This window comes from Cryptotermes secundus, unplaced genomic scaffold, assembly GCF_002891405.2.
Source record: "Cryptotermes secundus unplaced genomic scaffold, Csec_1.0 scaffold152, whole genome shotgun sequence".
Lineage (NCBI taxonomy): Eukaryota > Metazoa > Arthropoda > Insecta > Blattodea > Kalotermitidae > Cryptotermes > Cryptotermes secundus.
Genome location: NW_019720705.1, coordinates 59463 through 77181, shown reverse-complemented (window position 1 = coordinate 77181; position 17719 = coordinate 59463). Strand labels below are relative to the sequence as shown.

The 17719-nt window shown below is 42.5% G+C and overlaps 1 protein-coding gene across 6 annotated transcripts in view; it reads right to left on the bottom strand.

The window, feature by feature from the left end:
• The window catches only part of LOC111871536 (pancreatic triacylglycerol lipase), a 92267-nt gene that overhangs the window by 30870 nt on the left and 43678 nt on the right, over window positions 1-17719 (bottom strand). For 3 of the 6 annotated variants that reach the window (XM_023864705.2, XM_023864720.2, XM_033754333.1), the window contains one exon: window positions 10899-10999. The exons of 2 other annotated variants lie outside the window; for them this stretch is intronic. The gene's annotated coding sequence lies outside the window, so the exon portion shown is untranslated. Of the gene's footprint in view, window positions 1-4601; window positions 4838-10898; window positions 11000-17719 lie in introns of those variants that run through there. One more of the 6 variants, XM_023864730.2, reaches the window with a different exon arrangement.

Genomic DNA, 17719 nt, shown 5'->3' with positions numbered 1-17719 from the left:
TCTACGAACAGCTGATGTACTGTCCCATTGTACTCCCATTTTTTTTTACAGTATCTGATGAACGCAAAAGGAGCCGGGATAGCTCAGTCAGTATAGCAACTGGCTACGGGCTGGAGGACAGAGGAGTCGGAGTTCGAGTCCCGGTGAGGCAAGACTTTTCACTTCTCCATGTCTTCCAGACCGGCAATGGGGTTCACCTAACCTCCTGTACAATGGGTACCGGAGGCTCTTTCCCGGGGGTAAAGCAGCCGGCGTGTGAAGCTGACCACTCACCTCCAACTAGTGCCGAGGTCGAGAAAATGTGGATCTATACATCCACTCCCCATACACCTTCATGGCGTAGGGCTTAATTAGTTAAGCACAGGGTTAACTTTACAATTTTTCTGATGAATGCAAAAGGTCTGATCAGTAGCCGATTTGTTACGTCGAAACCCACACTGATAATCCCCAATAATTTCATCTATATACGGACTTAAGCTTGATAGAAGAATATTGAATAAAAAAATTTATTTGAAGTTGACAGCAGCGATATTCCTCGATAATTACCACTGTCAGTTTTATCGCCTTTTTGTGAAGCGATCAAATAATAGACTCCTTCCACTGATCAGGCAACTTTTTCTTATTCCAATAGAAGTAATTAGCTTATAGAACTTGTAATACTTCATCTCCTGCTTGAATCAATTCTGCCGGAATTTGATTACCACCTGCCGATTTATAACTTTTCAATTTCGCAACAGCAATTTCAACCTCAAAAGGGTTAGGATAATGTACTAACAGCTTAGCTGTATGTATTTCTATCTGCCTGACATCTCTGACCCTATGTACATTCAATAACTGAGAGAAGTAGTTCTTCCACCTATTAAAAATATTGTGGAATCTGCAAGCAGAACACCAATCTCATTTTTCACTAACTTACTTCTAGGTTGGCAACCCCTTATTTATTCCACTATACAGACTTCTAATGTTCTTGTTCTTGCTGTTCGTTACAAGCTGATCAATTTTGTTTTTCTGATATTCTATCTTTTTATTTCTGAATTGCCTGCTGTTTTCGCGTCTTATATTGTTCAGATTATCCAAATTTATTTCGCTTGGATCCTGTAACCACTGCAATTTGGTTTGTTTTCTTTGGTCTAACAATTCTGAACATCCTTCATCGAACCATGGCTTATGCTTCTTCAATTCCTAATAACCTAGACTCTCTTTGCCCTCACCAGATGGTGATCAGTATCACAGTCTGCTCATCTGATCGATCGGAAATCCAGTACATTTGAATACTGTCTCCTCTCTATCGAAATATGGTAATCTTGTTGAGATTATTTCCATCAAAGATAAACTACCAACACAACAATTTTTGGAGAACATGACATGACAATATCCTCGTAAAAGATAGCATGAAATCGTAACAGGAATCCAAGCTTGAACTTTTGAAGATCATAACATCAATTTCAAAATTTCTTCTCCGTAAATAAACAGGGTTTGAATGTTAACTAGACCTTATCCAGTATTTTCTCTTATAATCTAAGGCATGGTGCTACAGAATTATAAGTTCCTAGATGCTCGGATATCTAAAATATAATTGAAATTCAGTTATGAACCGTACCAATCGAGAAAAATGTTTCGGAGTATAATACAGGGTGATTCATATAGAACCGGCCCGACGAAATGAGGTGTAATATAAAATATACCATACAGATATTAAAATAATTTACACATATCTTATCTTGGATTGTGTGCCGTGATCAGAGCAGGTGTTGAACGTGTCCGCCGTTTTCAAGTAAGCATTAGAAACACTCGCTGTTCAATAGTGTACTCCATGACTGTCGCCTGCCCACTGCAGACACGTTTTGGCATTGTCCTTGACATTGCAGCATAAGGGCTGCCACTTGAACGATCATGCGCACACCATTCGACTCAGCACGGTCCACGGATTATTATGTCGTAATTGTGAGCGGTTATATGCATCACCTGCGGAATTATTAGCAAATTCATCGGGCCGGTTCTATACGATTCACCCTGTATGTCAGTGCAGCAGGAACTCGCCTCTCCTGCTCCCAATAGTCTGGTCTGTAGCCTAGTAACCGTACTGCCCTGACCTCATAGGGAGGTGGGCCACCGGCAGGTAACGTATTCATGTGCGAAGGAGGCAGCATACGTACAGATATATTGATCTGGAAGTGGGAATAAAGATAACATTGTCAATATTTTATCTTCACTCTTATTTCGACGGTGAATACGATATCTCATATCGCACAACATGCGTCATTGTAAGCCCGTTTCTTTCAACTTCCGAAAACATAGCAACAGAAGACGGCATTACGAATGTCATACAGACACAGTTTCTCAGCAGATACGAGGGACAGTCACTAAATATGTCACAAATTGATGTAAAACTTGGGAAAAACATTTATTTCTCGACATATCCTCCACCAACACTGATACGCTTGTTCAATTGCTTTACCAGTGCGTCAAAACCCGCAGCATAGAAGTCTTTTTCCTGCTTCCTCAGTTGCTTCTGCACCTACACTTCAACATCTTCGTTATCAGGAAAACGTTCGCCACAATTGTGTTTCTTTTTTAAGCGAGCCAAATAGATTGAAGTCGCTAGGGGCTAAAGACAGCCTGTAATATTCAAGAAGTTCCCACTGTAGTTCTTGAATTCTCTTCCTGGTGTTTTCGGCCTGCATGAGGTCTGGCATTGTCATGATGAAGCAGCACTCCTCTTGCCAGTCGGTCTGGAAGTTATCTGTGAATTGTAGCCCGAAGCTTCAAAAGAACTATAAAGTACGACGCAGAATTCACATTTTAACTACGCTTCTGAAAATGGGGTAACTGTACTCCCCGATAATCCAAAAACACGGTAAGCACAACCTTCCCAGCTGATAGCGTAACCTTACACTTGACGCTTTTTGGTTGAAGGTGAACTGGGATCTTTCCATTGCACTGAAGCACGTTTTGTTTCGGGTTGGTAGTGAAGCACCCATGATTCATCCCCAGTAACAATCCCGTTAAGCATATCTTCTCCATCTGCTACCATAGGAGATGTTACAAGGACAAGACCAGTCGTCTCATTTTTTTCTCGATCCTTCAGTCTTCTGGGCACCAAATCTTAGCACACTTTCTGAAGCTTCAAACGATCATGCACTATGCTGTATACTAAACCACTGGAAACCCCTAGTGCAGTTGCTACACTCTCTATCGTTATCCTCCTGTCAGCTTGAATTAACTCTTCCACCCTCTGCACAGTTGCTTCTGTCGCATTCTCAACAGGGAGATCTGGTCGGGCATCATCTGCGACTTTCAAACGTTCTTGAGAGAATTTATAGACCCAGTTGTGGACCATTTTATGGGACAAACACTTAGCCCCATAAACAGGAAATACTTCTTTATGAATATCCTTTGCATTGAGTCATTTTTCCCACGAAAAAAAACGCACAACATAATGCTATTCTTCAGTAGTTCACTTCTCAAGTATGGCCGCCATTTTGATTACTGAAATCAGTCTATGACCATGTGCATGCGCGTCTGCTACCAAGATTTCTTTTTATTTTGAAACATAAGTGTATGTACACAAAAGGCCTAGGCAATGGAATCGAGCCCTCTGCAGCACAGTCTTATTACAAACATCTTATTCTATCACAGCGGTCGACCCGCGATTTTTGAATATATGTCTTAACTTAACTCTATGAGTAAACTGTTAATATTTTGTGCATTTACTTCTTTTTCTTTTTTAATAAATTTATGAATTTTCTTTATGAAATAACAAGTCTTGCACAAATCTTTTGTTATGTCTATTTACCTGCTCTCCCTCGTAATGGAATAAAAACTAGATGGAAATCTATTGCATTTAGCAACTGAAACCTGCATCTGAGCCCACTTTACGTAGTGCAATCTCTGCATACTTCGCGGCAATAGAATATTATAAATACAGGTCAGGTAACTCGTCCCTGTGCTTCATTATGCGCATCACCAGAAAGACATAAAATGAAGTAAAGACAAATTTCCAAGCATTTTTACTTATTATGGGTTACACAACGACGCTTTCAATAGCTACATTATATAGCGTCGAATGGATGGATGACAGCTGAATAATAATTTGGAAAGAATTTGGAAAAAATCAGTCGTGGCCTAATCGAGGTACTGCCCTGATATTTGCCTGGAGTTACTGAAGAAACCAACGAAAAACTCTGTCAGGATAACGGATGTTCCTGCCGAGATTCGAACTGAGTACCTACCGAATACGAATCAAAATTCATTATGTTAGGTCACACGCATTTTTAACCTCGGTAGTGCATAGAGTTGAGCGATCAGCTACATGCTCCGGCCAGCTTGTCCCATGTGAAAGAGTTCCCAGTATCCACTGTATAGGAAGCTGAGTGGATCCTATGGTCTATCTAGACGCCAAGATGAAACAAAAAATCTCTAATTTAAACTGAAGTAAACACTAATAGAATACTACACAAGGAAGACCGGTCTAATTACTCGAAGCACAGAGCACATGAGTGTTAGTACACAATTCAACACATTTAAAAGATCACATCCATTCACAGCATTAAACGAACAACGAACTGCAGTACACTGCAGCACACGAATTCACGATATACCTGTCCGCAAAAGTGCACATCACTGTGGTCAGTAGCTTCCGGTCAGGTAGACGAAATTGACGGCAACACAGCTTTGCAACCACTTGACCTCATTCACTTTTCCATTCCGTCCCGTGCTACGAATACTGTTCGGAGGATATTACCCGCTCCGCTCTCTCTTGTAGGCACAGTAGCGAACTGCGACGAGTATGAAAGGGGCACAGCTGGAATGCGCGTCTCTGCTTCCTTGTGCAGAATATCACTCTTTGGCATCAGTGAAGTACTGCAGGTAGGTACATTGCAGTTCACGCTGTCAGACAATCGAGGAAAAAGCGACATGGAGGAAAAGAAGGAACCGGAAGAAGGAAGGCAGGAATGAAATAAGGGAATATGTACGCCGCGCGTGCGCGCTTGTGTGTTACTGACCCCGAATAGCTCGATCGGAAACATGAAAAGATGGAAGAAGGAAGGAAAGAAGGAATGCATGATAAATAAAAAAAGGAGGAAGAAATTTGGTTGAATTACTTCGGGGTACAACTTCCATGAATGGAAATTTTGTATTAAAAAATTTATGTGTAGGCCTAATCCAGTATTTCGATTGAGTTTTCTTTCAATTCCCACATTTTTTCCGACGAAGAATTTGTCTGCTTGTCTTAAATTACGTAATAAATACTTCACAACGTTTAATTATCATTAAATATTATTGTTGTGGTTAAATCAAAGGGAATAAGATCAGTGGAATACGTAGTACGCGTATAATAATTGTGAATTGCGTACACCATTTCAGTGGGAAAACCTGAAGACAAAGAGACGACTTCAACCAGGCTGGGACAGTAACAAAACATACCAGAAAAAACAGGATATAATGGTTTCGACTGGATTCATTTGGCATAGGACATAATTGGATCTTGTAAACACGGTAATCGAACTGCAGGTTCCTTGAATGAACCTTGACTTGCTGAGAGGTCATTGTATTTTCAAGCACGACTCTATTCCATGGAATTAGAATCATAATTACGAAAACATAAGGACACCATAACCTCATTCATCGTCCATTTTAAATAAAACGAGAACAGCCCACTTGGTTCCGACAGCTGGTAATGGTCAGTTAACTACCCTCAGTGCAGGCACGAAATTTGGCCATGGAGTAAGGATGTCTGAGAGCAGGGGAACGCCACTTTTTTCCTTTTAATGGTAGCTACTGCACCGGCTCAAGGGATGTTTCTTCCTTCGTAAGAAATGATCCAACTATAATAATGTAAGAAGGTAAAGTTGCCCTTGCGCTTAATTAATTAAGCGTTATGATTTGAAGTTATATTGGCACCAGATGGAGGTGGGTATCCAACTTTACGCTCCGGCCTCTTTACCCCAGGGAAAGAACCGCCAATACCTATTCAATAGCAGGATGTGTTCCAAAGCAGGTCTGAATGCTGTGGAGTAGGAAAAAATCTAGTGCCCATACTGGGAATCGAACCCCGGACGTCCAGTCAGTAGCCCGGCAGAAGAAGGGAGAAAGCACGGTAGTTTCCAGTATCTCTAGAAAGAACGTCAGCATGTTATCTACGGTAAAAAGGTAAAGTTCTCCCTGTGCTTAACTAATTAAGCACTACGCCATGAAGGCGTATAGATGAGTGGATGTATGAATCCACATTTTCTTGACGTCAGCATTAGTTGGATATGACTGGTCAGCTTCATGCCCCAGCCGCTTTAACCTCGGGGAAAGAGCCCCAGGCACCCATTGGATAGGAGGCTGGGTGGGACGACGGTCTGGACGACGTGGAGAAGAGAAAATGCTTGACCCCACCGGGAGTCAAACTCTGACCCCTCGGTCGTCTAGCCCGTAGCCAGTAGATATACCGACTGAACTACCCCGACTCCATGTCGTCTATATATACTCGTATATCCTTAATGTTTTTGGTCAAGGTCTGGCTCGTAATTCATTTATCGAGCAAGGTAGTTACCAGTAGCTCTAGAAAGGATGTCAGGATGTTGCCTTATCCTTACTCTTTCTGGTCAAGGTCTGGTTCGTAATTCATTTATCATGTTTCACAGCTAACCTAATGCATGAAGTATCACTTTCTGCCTATGCTCGAAAGAGCACTATAATTGTTTACGTAATTCTTACATGACACAATTGTTGTCGCGCAAGTTCAAAGTTGTAAATAATTCCATAGCATTAAATTTAAAAGTAGGAGGATTGTTTCGCGCAGATGTAGAACGTCCTTGTCTAATGCTTGTTAGCAAATCTGCTTAGTACCCGGCAGATCACGTGTTCAGTTCTCGGCCGGATACCAGATATCCTTTCTAAGGAATTCTCCGTAGGTTTTCTCAGTCCATTGAGACAAATGCCAGAAAGTATTCTCAACTATGCCACGACCACTTCCATCTGCATCCTTTCCAACTCTTTTATTCACTTATTATCTTCCGTTTCGACGCTATATAATCTTAGCAATTAAATGCTTCATAAAACAAATAACGAGTAAGTGAAAAATGGCTCTCTCTGTGGGGCAGAGTTTGTTTTTGATAAGCTAATACCTACCTAGTTGGACGAGAAATTCTTCGACCTTTCTGGAACCAAAACGTACCTTACCATCGTGTTCACAAGAGCCCGTCACTGCCCCTATTCGGAACCAGATGAATCCATTGCACAACCTCACACCCTATTAAATTAAGATTCATTTTAATAGTATCCTCCCATCTCTGTCTAGGTCTCAAAGGTAGTTTCATCCCTTCATAATTTTAGGCTAAAATTTTCTACAAAATTTTCATCTCTCTTATACGTAATAAGATCCTTCCCATTTTACCCTCCTTCATTTCATCGACCTTATAGAATTTGCTATTCCCATCAGCATATTTTTGAGTTTCTAACCAGTAGGTATACGTACCTTGATTCAATAAAATAAACTGCTTATTTCAACAATTACAAATATCTCAAATCTATGATAGCCTAGTTGGTTGAGGCACTATGCTACATATATGCCGGAAGGTCGCAGGCTCTATTCCCGGTGACGTTATTGGATTTTTCAATGGACCTAATTCTTCTAGCCGCACTATGGCCCTGGAGTCGACTCAGCCTCTAACAGAAAAGAGTACCAGGAATTTCCTGGGAGTAAAGGGAGGCCGGCGCGTAAGACTGACAAACTTACCGTCATCTGTGAGCCGATTGTTCAAAAAATATGCGAACCTCGACGTCTCACAACCCTTTGGGCTTCCACGGCCTGTCACAGGGATAGTTTTACCTTTATCTAAAAACCTAAATTTTAAAATATAAAAGCTATTCCACCTGTTAATTTTAAATTGTTCTGAAGTCAATGAATTGCCCTCGGAATACCGACTTTCCGGACTTGTCCATCCTCTCGTATTCTGAGAGAACATAACGTTAGGAAATTGAATTTGTTTCCGCCTTCAGGTAAAATGGTAGGGAGGCACCAAGTACACTGGGGCAGTTAGAAACCCCTGAACTCAGTCGTCAGAATACGACGTGAATAACGGAGACAAGAAACTCAACAATTCCGAATATATAACCGTTGTTTTGTATAGGTATGAAACTTGGTCACTCCATTTAAGAGAAGAACATGGACTGGGAGCGTCTAAGAACAGGCCGAGAAGGTAAACATCCGGAATTAAAAGGGAGGAAGGAGCAGGAGGCTTGAGGCAGTTTAATAATATGTACTTATGCCAATTATAATTATGATGGTGATGAAATGATAAATGGAAATTGTCAGGGCGTGCGGCATGCATGAGAGCGATTATGAATGAGACAATTTGGAATATCTAGGCTTAGATGAGGGGATAATATTAAAATCAATCCTCATTAAATAGGATATGAGCATGCACTCAGGGTACAGATCAGTGAGGTGCCCTAGTGAACAGGGAAATGAACCTCCGAATTACTCAGAAGGCATGGAATTTCTCGACTAACAATATAGTTCTTAGCTTCTCTGTTGAGACTCATGTCAGAAGAATAACGAACACAAGCTGTGGTACTTCATAAGGGCCGCTTGCCCCCCCACACACACTGCACACTGCTCTCCTTTCTCGCAAAGAGCAAACCGAGAACACAGAGAGAGAGAGAGAACAAGGATAAGAGGGTAAAAAAGAAATAAAGTTGTCTCAGTGCTAAACTAATTAAGCACTAAGCCATGAAGACGTATAGGGGAAGTGGATATATATATCCACGTTTTCTTGACTTCATCACTAGTTGGAGGTGAGTGGTCACCTTCACGTCCCGGAAGAACGTAGGAGGCAGTGACGGAAGCCAAACAGAAGGGAAATGGCTGCTAAGCAGACGGGTGAGAGCAAATTTGTGTTCATCCTATCGCTCTCCCACGTTACCTCAGTTGGCCGTTTTCTTGTTCAGTTCAATTCGAAGAACACGTCTGGATATTAGAGTGACAGCTTCTGAACACAATTAAATCACATGTGCACCCAATTTCGTATCAGTCAGAAATTCCTCCGCCGACAGTGAGAGAGACTCGTCATTAAATCACCCCAAATCCTAACTACTCAGAGAGCACACATGGAACGGTTAATGATATCTCGCCTTCATGTAAGATCTCATGGCAATGGTAATATAATACGGCTTTTTATAAGACAAGACAAATAACCAAGGCAGCTAAGGCATCTATGAATCCTACAGGAAAAAATTGAGACCGGTAATATAATTAGCCTTCCTCCTGAGAAATAACTTTCGGACGAGAGCGTATATAGCCTGCATCCTCATGAAATAATATTCTTTCCTGCGCAAACATTTTTTTTTTTTAATTTTGAAATAATTTTACAATCTACTCAATATACAGAGTGTTCTAAAAGAATTGTGCGGTTTTACATACGTATATATTTCGTATTTCTTACCGTGTACAGTCATAACATGTGTCAATCTGAAGCTTAACTGTCCAAATTTTATGTACATCCATCAAAGTGCCTCTATGTGTGCACCTTTCGTTACCCGGCAAACATCAATGCGATAGTCGAATTCCTGCCAAACCCACTGCAGCATTTCAGGTGTGTTGGTCTCCACAGCACGATTGATTCTGTTTCGGAGATCCTGGAGCGATTGGGGCAATGGGGGTACATAAACCATGTCCTTCACGTACACTCACAAGAAGAAATCACATGGAGTTATGTCCGGGGATCGGGATGGCCACCGGAGAAGATGGGCATTTTCACCTGCAGCACGTCCAATCCATCGTTGCGGAAGGACCAGATTAAGCAAACCTCTCACAATGCTATGGAAATGTGGGGGAGCACCGTCCTGTTGGAAAATGTAGTCATTGGAATCATTGGCCAGTTGTGGAAACAACCAATTTTCCAGCATGTCTTGATAGGTGTTACCAGTCGCCATCTTACATTTCACGCCTCCTAACTGTCGGAAATGGAACTAGGAAAGAGCGCGATATACAAAAAGAAAATTTAAGAGCCGCGTTATGAGTCCGTGTACGTTTTGCTTTTAATCACCAAAAACTGACGGAGATATACGGCAATGAAACCCCACCATTCTTTTAGGAACACCCGGTACATAAATAGAGTAATTAGTAAAAGGGATGGGTGTGTGTAATATTGAAGCAGGTATCATCCTTCGATGATTCTCTGGTGCTTATCTAATGAGATCCTCTGGCCACATTCTATTTAGTCCTCTTTCTATTGCTGGTTGGTTGTAGAGGTTTCTTATTAGTTGGTTGTTGTTTTGAGTTGTCCGGTTTTTTGTGTTTCTCCGCGTAGGCTCTGATGACTTCTGTTACATATGGTAAGCTTAGATCATTGTGTAAGGTAGCGTTTGATACGTACCAGGGAGCATTAACTAGTTTTCTTAGTGTTTTGGATTGGAACGTTTGGAGGACTTTTGTGTTGGAAGGTTTGCTGCATCCCCATAACTCTATCCCGTAGGTCCAGACTGGTTTTATTATCGTTTTGTATATGATTATTTTGTTTTCAAGAGATAGCTGTGATTTTTGTCGATTAGCCATTTCATATTTCTGGTTTTGAGCTATAGTTGTCTTCTCTTAGCTTTTATATGCGTTCTCCACGTTAGTTTTTCGTCAAGGTGGAGTCCTAAATACTTAACTCCTTGTTTGACGAGTATGAGGGTGTTGTTGAGGCTAAATTGCGGGCAGACAGCTCTTCTTGTTGTAAATGTTATTTGGGATGATTAAGATAAAATTATTGACCCTACCGGGTCTCGAATTCCGGACCCTCGGTCGTCAAGACCGTAGCTAGTCGCTATACCGCCTGCGCTAACCCGGCTCCCTATCTGCGCAAACGCAAGACACAAAACACACTTAGTATCTGTCAGGCAGAATGTTTCATTCTTATACTTACAACAGACACTTCATCCAATCCCCTTCCTTTTCTTTAGTTGTCAGGAGACCAAATGCCCAATGACACGATATTTCATTGCGACTATAAAAGTGTTTAGAAACCTGAAAAAATAGAACAGAAGATGAGAAAGTCTTCCTCTTATAAGCTTATTCGGAACAAAATATTAATATAAAGTTGATCGAATTACTGTTACCGCGTATTCCTTATTTATTTGTGGTTTATTGACCGCCTCTGTGTCTAGTGGTCAGAGCCTCGTGAGGATAATTGAGGAGCTATTTCAAGGAAAGAGCAGCTCCGGTCTAGGAAATGGCCGTGGGGATCCGTTGCGCTGACCACGTGACAACCTCTATCCGCAAAAGTTGGCACTAACTTCCGATAAGCGGCGGTCGCTCGGTCGGTATAGTCTGCTTGAGGACTAAAACCACGGAGTTTTTTTTATTTAACGACGATATCAGTAGATCAAAATATGTAGCATTGAATGGCAAGATAGTCATTGTATAATGAGATGAAAAGGATGTTGAAAGAAAACATCCTCTTATTATGCCAGAATGCGCGTAAGGGGATTGAGGAAAACCACGAAAAACCTCAGTTCGGACTGTAAGTTTGTCGGTTGAGAATAGAAACTGGTACCTCCCGAATATAAATTAGAAGCGTTATCTCTTGAGCTACACTGTTTCGTAAGACTGGAGGTTCACTCCCTGCAATGCTTGTCAGAGTAAGTTAAATATATGAAGGTAGATCTTCCTTGGTTAGTGATAATGATACGGAGTCGGTTACTATGGTCTTCTATTAGCCTCTAGCTCCATACAAGAAAGGTACACGCAGTAGAGTACTTGATTGAGGCACTATGCTACAAGCAGGAAGGTCGCGGTTTCGAATTCCAACGAGATCATTGGATTTTTTCCAGTTTACCTAATCCTTCTAGCCGCACTATGGCCCTGGGGTCCACTCAGCCTCTAATAGAAATGTGTGCCAGGATTCTTCCTGGGAATAGAGGGTGGCCGGTGCGTAAGGCTGACAAACTAACAGCCATCTGCGAGCCGATTTTCTAGAAAATATAGGGGCCTCGACGTCTTACAACATCCAGGCCTCCAGGGCCTGTTACAGGAATAGCTTTACCTCTTTTACCCACACAAGAAATCATGAGACTGGATACTAGGCACAGTATGTGCAGGTATTGCTAGTGTCGTGCTCAGGCAAGCTTACGTATAATATGAGTCTACAATTTTCAGATGAAGGTGTGTTACTAAACTGGAACATATTTTTGTAATTATCCATCGGTAAGGTAGAAGGTAAAGGTGTCCCTGTAACAGGCCGTGAAGGTCCATAAGGTTGTGAGACGTCGAGGCTCCCACATCTTTCAGACAATCAACTCACAGATGGCGGTAAGATTGTCAGCTTTACGCGCCGGCCGCCCTTTACCCCCCAGGAAGATTCCTGGTACTCATTTCCCTTAGAGGCTGAGTGCACCCCAGGGCCATAGTGCGGCTGGAAGTACAGGGTGGGGCGCAGAAACTTACTTTTTGTGTAGACGCATTGTGAAGGGAGGGGAGGTCGCAGAAAAGTGGGGATAGGCTCGGCGAACGCAGCAATCGCGGAAGTTTCTGTCTAATACCCCTCAGTAGGAAACGAGGTGGACGAGTGAGCAGCGTGCGTTTCCTGTCAAAGCCTATTTTTCGAACAATCATTCCTACGTGGCGGTGCAGCGTGCGTTCCGTACTCACTTCGGAATTAAGCCATGAGGTCCGGTTCCCGACCGGAAATTGATTGTTTTGTGGGTAGAGAACTTTAGGAAAACCGGGAGTGTGGTAAAAAATCATCAGGACGACAACGGACCGTTACGACGCCAGAAAATGTGGAGGCAGTTCGACAATCGATTTTGAGATCTCCAAGACGCTCCGCTCGCAAACATGAAGTCGCCCTAGACATATCCAATCGTTCAGTGCGCCGAATTCTTCACGAAGATCTTAATTTCCATTCCTATAAGATGGTTGTTCTGCAAGAATTGTCACCACGTGATTTCCAGAACCGAATAACGGCGTGCAAAACGTTATTGGAAACTTTACCCCCCGATGCACTTGTTTTCTTTAGTGATGAGGCACATTTTCACCTATCCGGATATGTCAACAAGCAGAATATGCGCTATTGGAGTGGTAACAATCCCAGAGAGCTCCATGAGAGGCCACTTCACAGTGATAAGGTGGCAGTATGGTGTGCGTTGTCGAGAGTTGAAGTTACTGGCCCTTATTTTTTTTTTTGAAGAAGACAATCATGCAGTTACTGTCAATTCACAGCGGTATGTGGACATGATTAAAAACTTTTTCGAACCAGCTCTTGAAAAAATGCATCTAGGAAGTGTCTGGTTCCAAAAAGATGGTGCCACGGCCAACGAAGCCCGAGCTTCGATGACAGTTTTGAGGGCAAAGTTCCCCGGAAGGCTCATCTCGCTTCGAGGTGATATCCCGTGGGCAGCGCACTCACCTGATCTAACATCCTGTGATTTTTTTATGGGGATACCTCAAGGCAGAGGTTTTTAAATATCGCCTCACAAACCTGCTTCAGCTGAAGAATGTTATTCGGCAGGAAGTAGCCCAAAGTCTGGTGCACATGTTGGAACGTGTGGAGGGGAACTTCAGAAAACGGTTGCATCAGTGCATAGAGAACGGTGGCCACCGCCTTCAAGATATTTTGTTTAAACCTACATGATTTAAAACTTTAAAGTATGTTTTTCATTACTTAACCATAAATTTTGTCTATCAGCAATAATTTTTCTTTTATTCGCCTTCAAAAAAGGAAGTTTCTGCATCCCACCCTGTAGTACATCAAGTGAAAAATCCAATGACATGATCGGGATTCGATCACGCTACCTTCCAACTTGTAGCATAGTGCCTCAACCAACTACGCTACCATATTGTGGAAGATTTATTTTTAGCACAGCTCTTCATTTTCACAAAGCATCACAAATACCAGAGCCCTGCGTCAATTACCGATTTCAATTGCGTTTAGATATATGGATGCATGTATACGTAGTAGTGTACACTCTGAAATCAGGATGCCAGGAAACGCTTGTTATGATTTATATAGAGAAATTATTAGTCTCTCAGGATAAATGGCATTGAAAGGTAGGATGCGAATGAATAATGAATTGGAAAGGATGTGGGAAAAAGTCGTCGTGGCCAAAAATTGGGTACAATCCTGAAAATTTCCTGGATGAAGTGAAGCCACGAAGAGTTTCTGCCACGATAGTTGATGTTCCGGCTGAAATTCGAATAGGACATCTCGTGAATACAAATGAAAAATGTTACTGCTTCAGTGTACCTGCTCGGTCACCAGGAAGTATATAGAAGTTTAAGTGTTCACAGGATATGATGCAGGGCAGTGTGCCAAACAGGCCTGGCCCCTCATTTACATTTCTGACACACGTATTCACGGTATTTGGAATGCTGGAGCTGCGTGAGGGTCCATTCGTTGGTCCTGCAGGTATCTGCATTTAACGATCAAAACTTCCGCAATTGAATTACTGCGAATTACGAAACTTTCCGCCTTCAGCCTAATCGTGTGTCGAGGAATGTTACGCCTGACGCAACACTGTTATAGAAATCTGAAATGCCGACTGCAGGTGCATTAACATTCACGCTAATTTCAAGCTGAGAGAATAGGCGAGTAAGTAACTCCCAGCAGGAAACTGCAAGTATGTTCAGTATTTCATTTCCTGAACCCTTTTCAAACCGAGGTACGAGTATGTTTCTTTTCATTTCATTCCCGAAGGAATTAAGAGGAAATTAAATTCGGAGAACAGATTCCCACAAATTAATTCAGACGTTCCCCCATTCCCGTGTGATGTCTAAACAGTTATGGATTAAATTGTGAGGACTGTGAGACGTCGAAGCTCCCATATTTTCTAGTCAATCGGCTCATAGATGATGGTGAGGTTGTCGGCCTTACACGCCGTCAGCCCTTTACTCCCCCGGGAAGATGCCTGGTACTCATTTCTGTTAAGAGGCTGAGTCGACCCCAGGGCCGTAGTGCGGCTGGAAGTGTTAGGTACGTTGATAAAACCAGTGACCACATCGGGAGGTAAACCCGCGACCTTCCGGCTCGTAGCATGGTGCCTCAATCAACTACGCTATAACGTGCCCTAAAAGATTAAACTGTAGTAAACTATATATTGGCCGCGCCATAGCTCACGCGGTTAGTCGCTGGCTTCCCATCGCCAAGGTTCAATTCCGGGTCTGGTCGAGTTGGATTTGTGGTGGACAAAGTGGCGCTGGGGCGGGTTTTCTACGAGTACTTCGGTATCTCTGCCAATCTTCATTCCACCAAATTCTCCATCATCATAATCACCCGGGGGAGGCTACAACAGGCCAATCAGTGGCCGTCGTGCCGAGTGTACCCAGTTGGACTCCACCCCACACTAAGCGAAATTATATATTTGTACCTGGTCGAAATTTGAGGTTCTCACGTCACGAAATTTCTCAAGTCTTCTGGGATGTGAAGACGTTAAGTCTGGTGAATCCTATCAGTCTCTCAAGATCGAAAATATCCCTTCTAAGAGATGGTGTTCGTCTAAGGCTTTCAGGTAGCAAACAAGTGTCGTTTTCCTTCCTTAATTAATAATAAATAAATAATTTAGCAACCTAAACATTGTGTGGTCAAACTGCAACCAAGTCACAGCACTTCCGCTGAAGTTTAAAATCCAGTTCTTCAGATAAGTGTCAAAGAAAGGCGTCAAGGACTGACAGAGTTACTGGGTTATGTAGAGCCCCAGGGCGTCTTTCTCATGCTCCTTTCACCCAGTCTTTCATCAGATCACTTATCATATATCCATTTCCTGTGCATCCATAATAACATATAAGGAACATCTGATTCTTAGGTATCGTTTTGTAACTGAGAATCATGTAAAGTCGTGACCATCAGCGGTTATGCACAGCATCAGCTTTACACGCTGCTTTTCATAACTTATGCTTCTAATTTGAACTTATTTTGTACCTGCAGCATCAACAGTGCCGATCACAGTGGCCGCGTGGTCTAAGGCTTCGCCCTCTCAAACACTGGGGTCGTGGGTTGGAATCGCATTTGAGGCATGAATGTCTGTGTGTTTTCTTCTATGCTTGTGCTGTCCTGTGTGGAGGTAGTGGCTTTGCTACGGACTGATCCTCATTATAAAGAGTCCTACTGAATGTGTAAAAAGTTCAAGAAACTGAAAAATCGGCCAAGGCCCAACAGTGGGCTGTAGAACCATAGATAGATGAATAGATAGCATCAATAGTGTAATTTCGATGAATATAAAAACACTCCGCTAACTCGTCTGAAATTACTAAGAGAAGTTTACAAATAGACACCACAGTGTAGCCTATTCACATCCATAATTGACAAGCCAGCACGTGTTTATTACCTTATGTAGGTTATGTTAACATGAGTGATGTTACCATGAGCTACTTTTTCGCGTAAAAGCAAAATCACTTAACAAGAACATCTTCGATTTTCACAGATTTCCGTGCAACCTGTGCAGGAAACACAAGTGAAATCATAGAGTGTGAGTCTCAGCTTCTATATAAGGTTACTCAACTTCATTGGACTCTCTGAGCGTCGAGACAAAGGGACTGTGCGCATTTCATTAGTTCAAGGCACACAAAAACTTGGCATGTACATCTCATGTAGGGTTGTGCAATTAGGAGCCAGGATATCTCAGTATCTTTATAAATTTCCGCCTATGTGGTCTAGTGGTCAGAGTTTCTGGCTAGAGTTCCAGAGGTCCCGGGTTCGATTCTCGGCCCTACCACATTTTCTGAGAAGTAGTAGGTCTGGAACGGGGTCCACTCAGCCTCGTGAGGATAATTGAGGAGGAAATAGCGGCACCGGTCTAGAAAACCGAAATTAACTGTCGTGGGGATTCGTTGCGCTGACCACGTGATAACCTCTATCCGCAAAGTTGGCACTAACTCCGCCGACAAGCGGCGGTCGCTCGGTTCATATAGTTCGCTTACGGGCTACAGGCTACGGAGTTTGTTGTTTTTTGTTTTTTGATTTGCAGTTCATTTAACGGCACTGTCACTAATTCACATTTTGTAGCTCTGAATGGTTGGATGGTAGTGGATAATGAATTGGAAAGGATGTCGAAGAAAGCGGTTGAGGGTTAATTTTAGATATCTTCCCAGCATATTCCTGAAAGAACTGAGAAAACCCACGAAAACCCCTACTGAATATAGTCGGTGGTCTAGTCGAGATTCGATCTGAGCGCCTTCGAACACAGATCAGAAGCGCTAACGCATGAGCCAATTCGCTCTGTATCAGTCATTATAGTGACTACACTACATGATACAAGATCGCAGAATCGAAGTTGGATTCCCCGCAGAAGTAAGCGATTTTTCTTTTCCTCACTGCTTACCGACTCTGGGGTTCACACAACCGCCTATCCAGTGGGTACATGTGCTCCTTCCCAGAGACAGCGGTCGAAGCATGAGGATGGACAATGACTTCCTTGCAGTGCTGAAGTTATGAAGGCTCTCCCACACGTCTCCATGGTTTTGTGCTTAATTAAGCATAGGGATAATTCTGTCTTTACCCTAGGATTTTCCCTAACAGAAGACATATAACTCATTTAGTAAGAGTAGCTAGCAGCAGCAGCAGCAGCAGCAGTAGTAGTAACAATAGTAGTTGTCATGGCGGTCGTGTTGGTGGCAATAGTAGTAGCAGTAGCAGAAGCAAGTAGTGGTAGTAGTAGCAGCAGCAGTAGTAGTAACAATAGTAGCTGTCATGGCGGTCGTGTTGGTGGCAATAGTAGTAGCAGTAGCAGCAGAAGCAAGTAGTGGTAGTAGTAG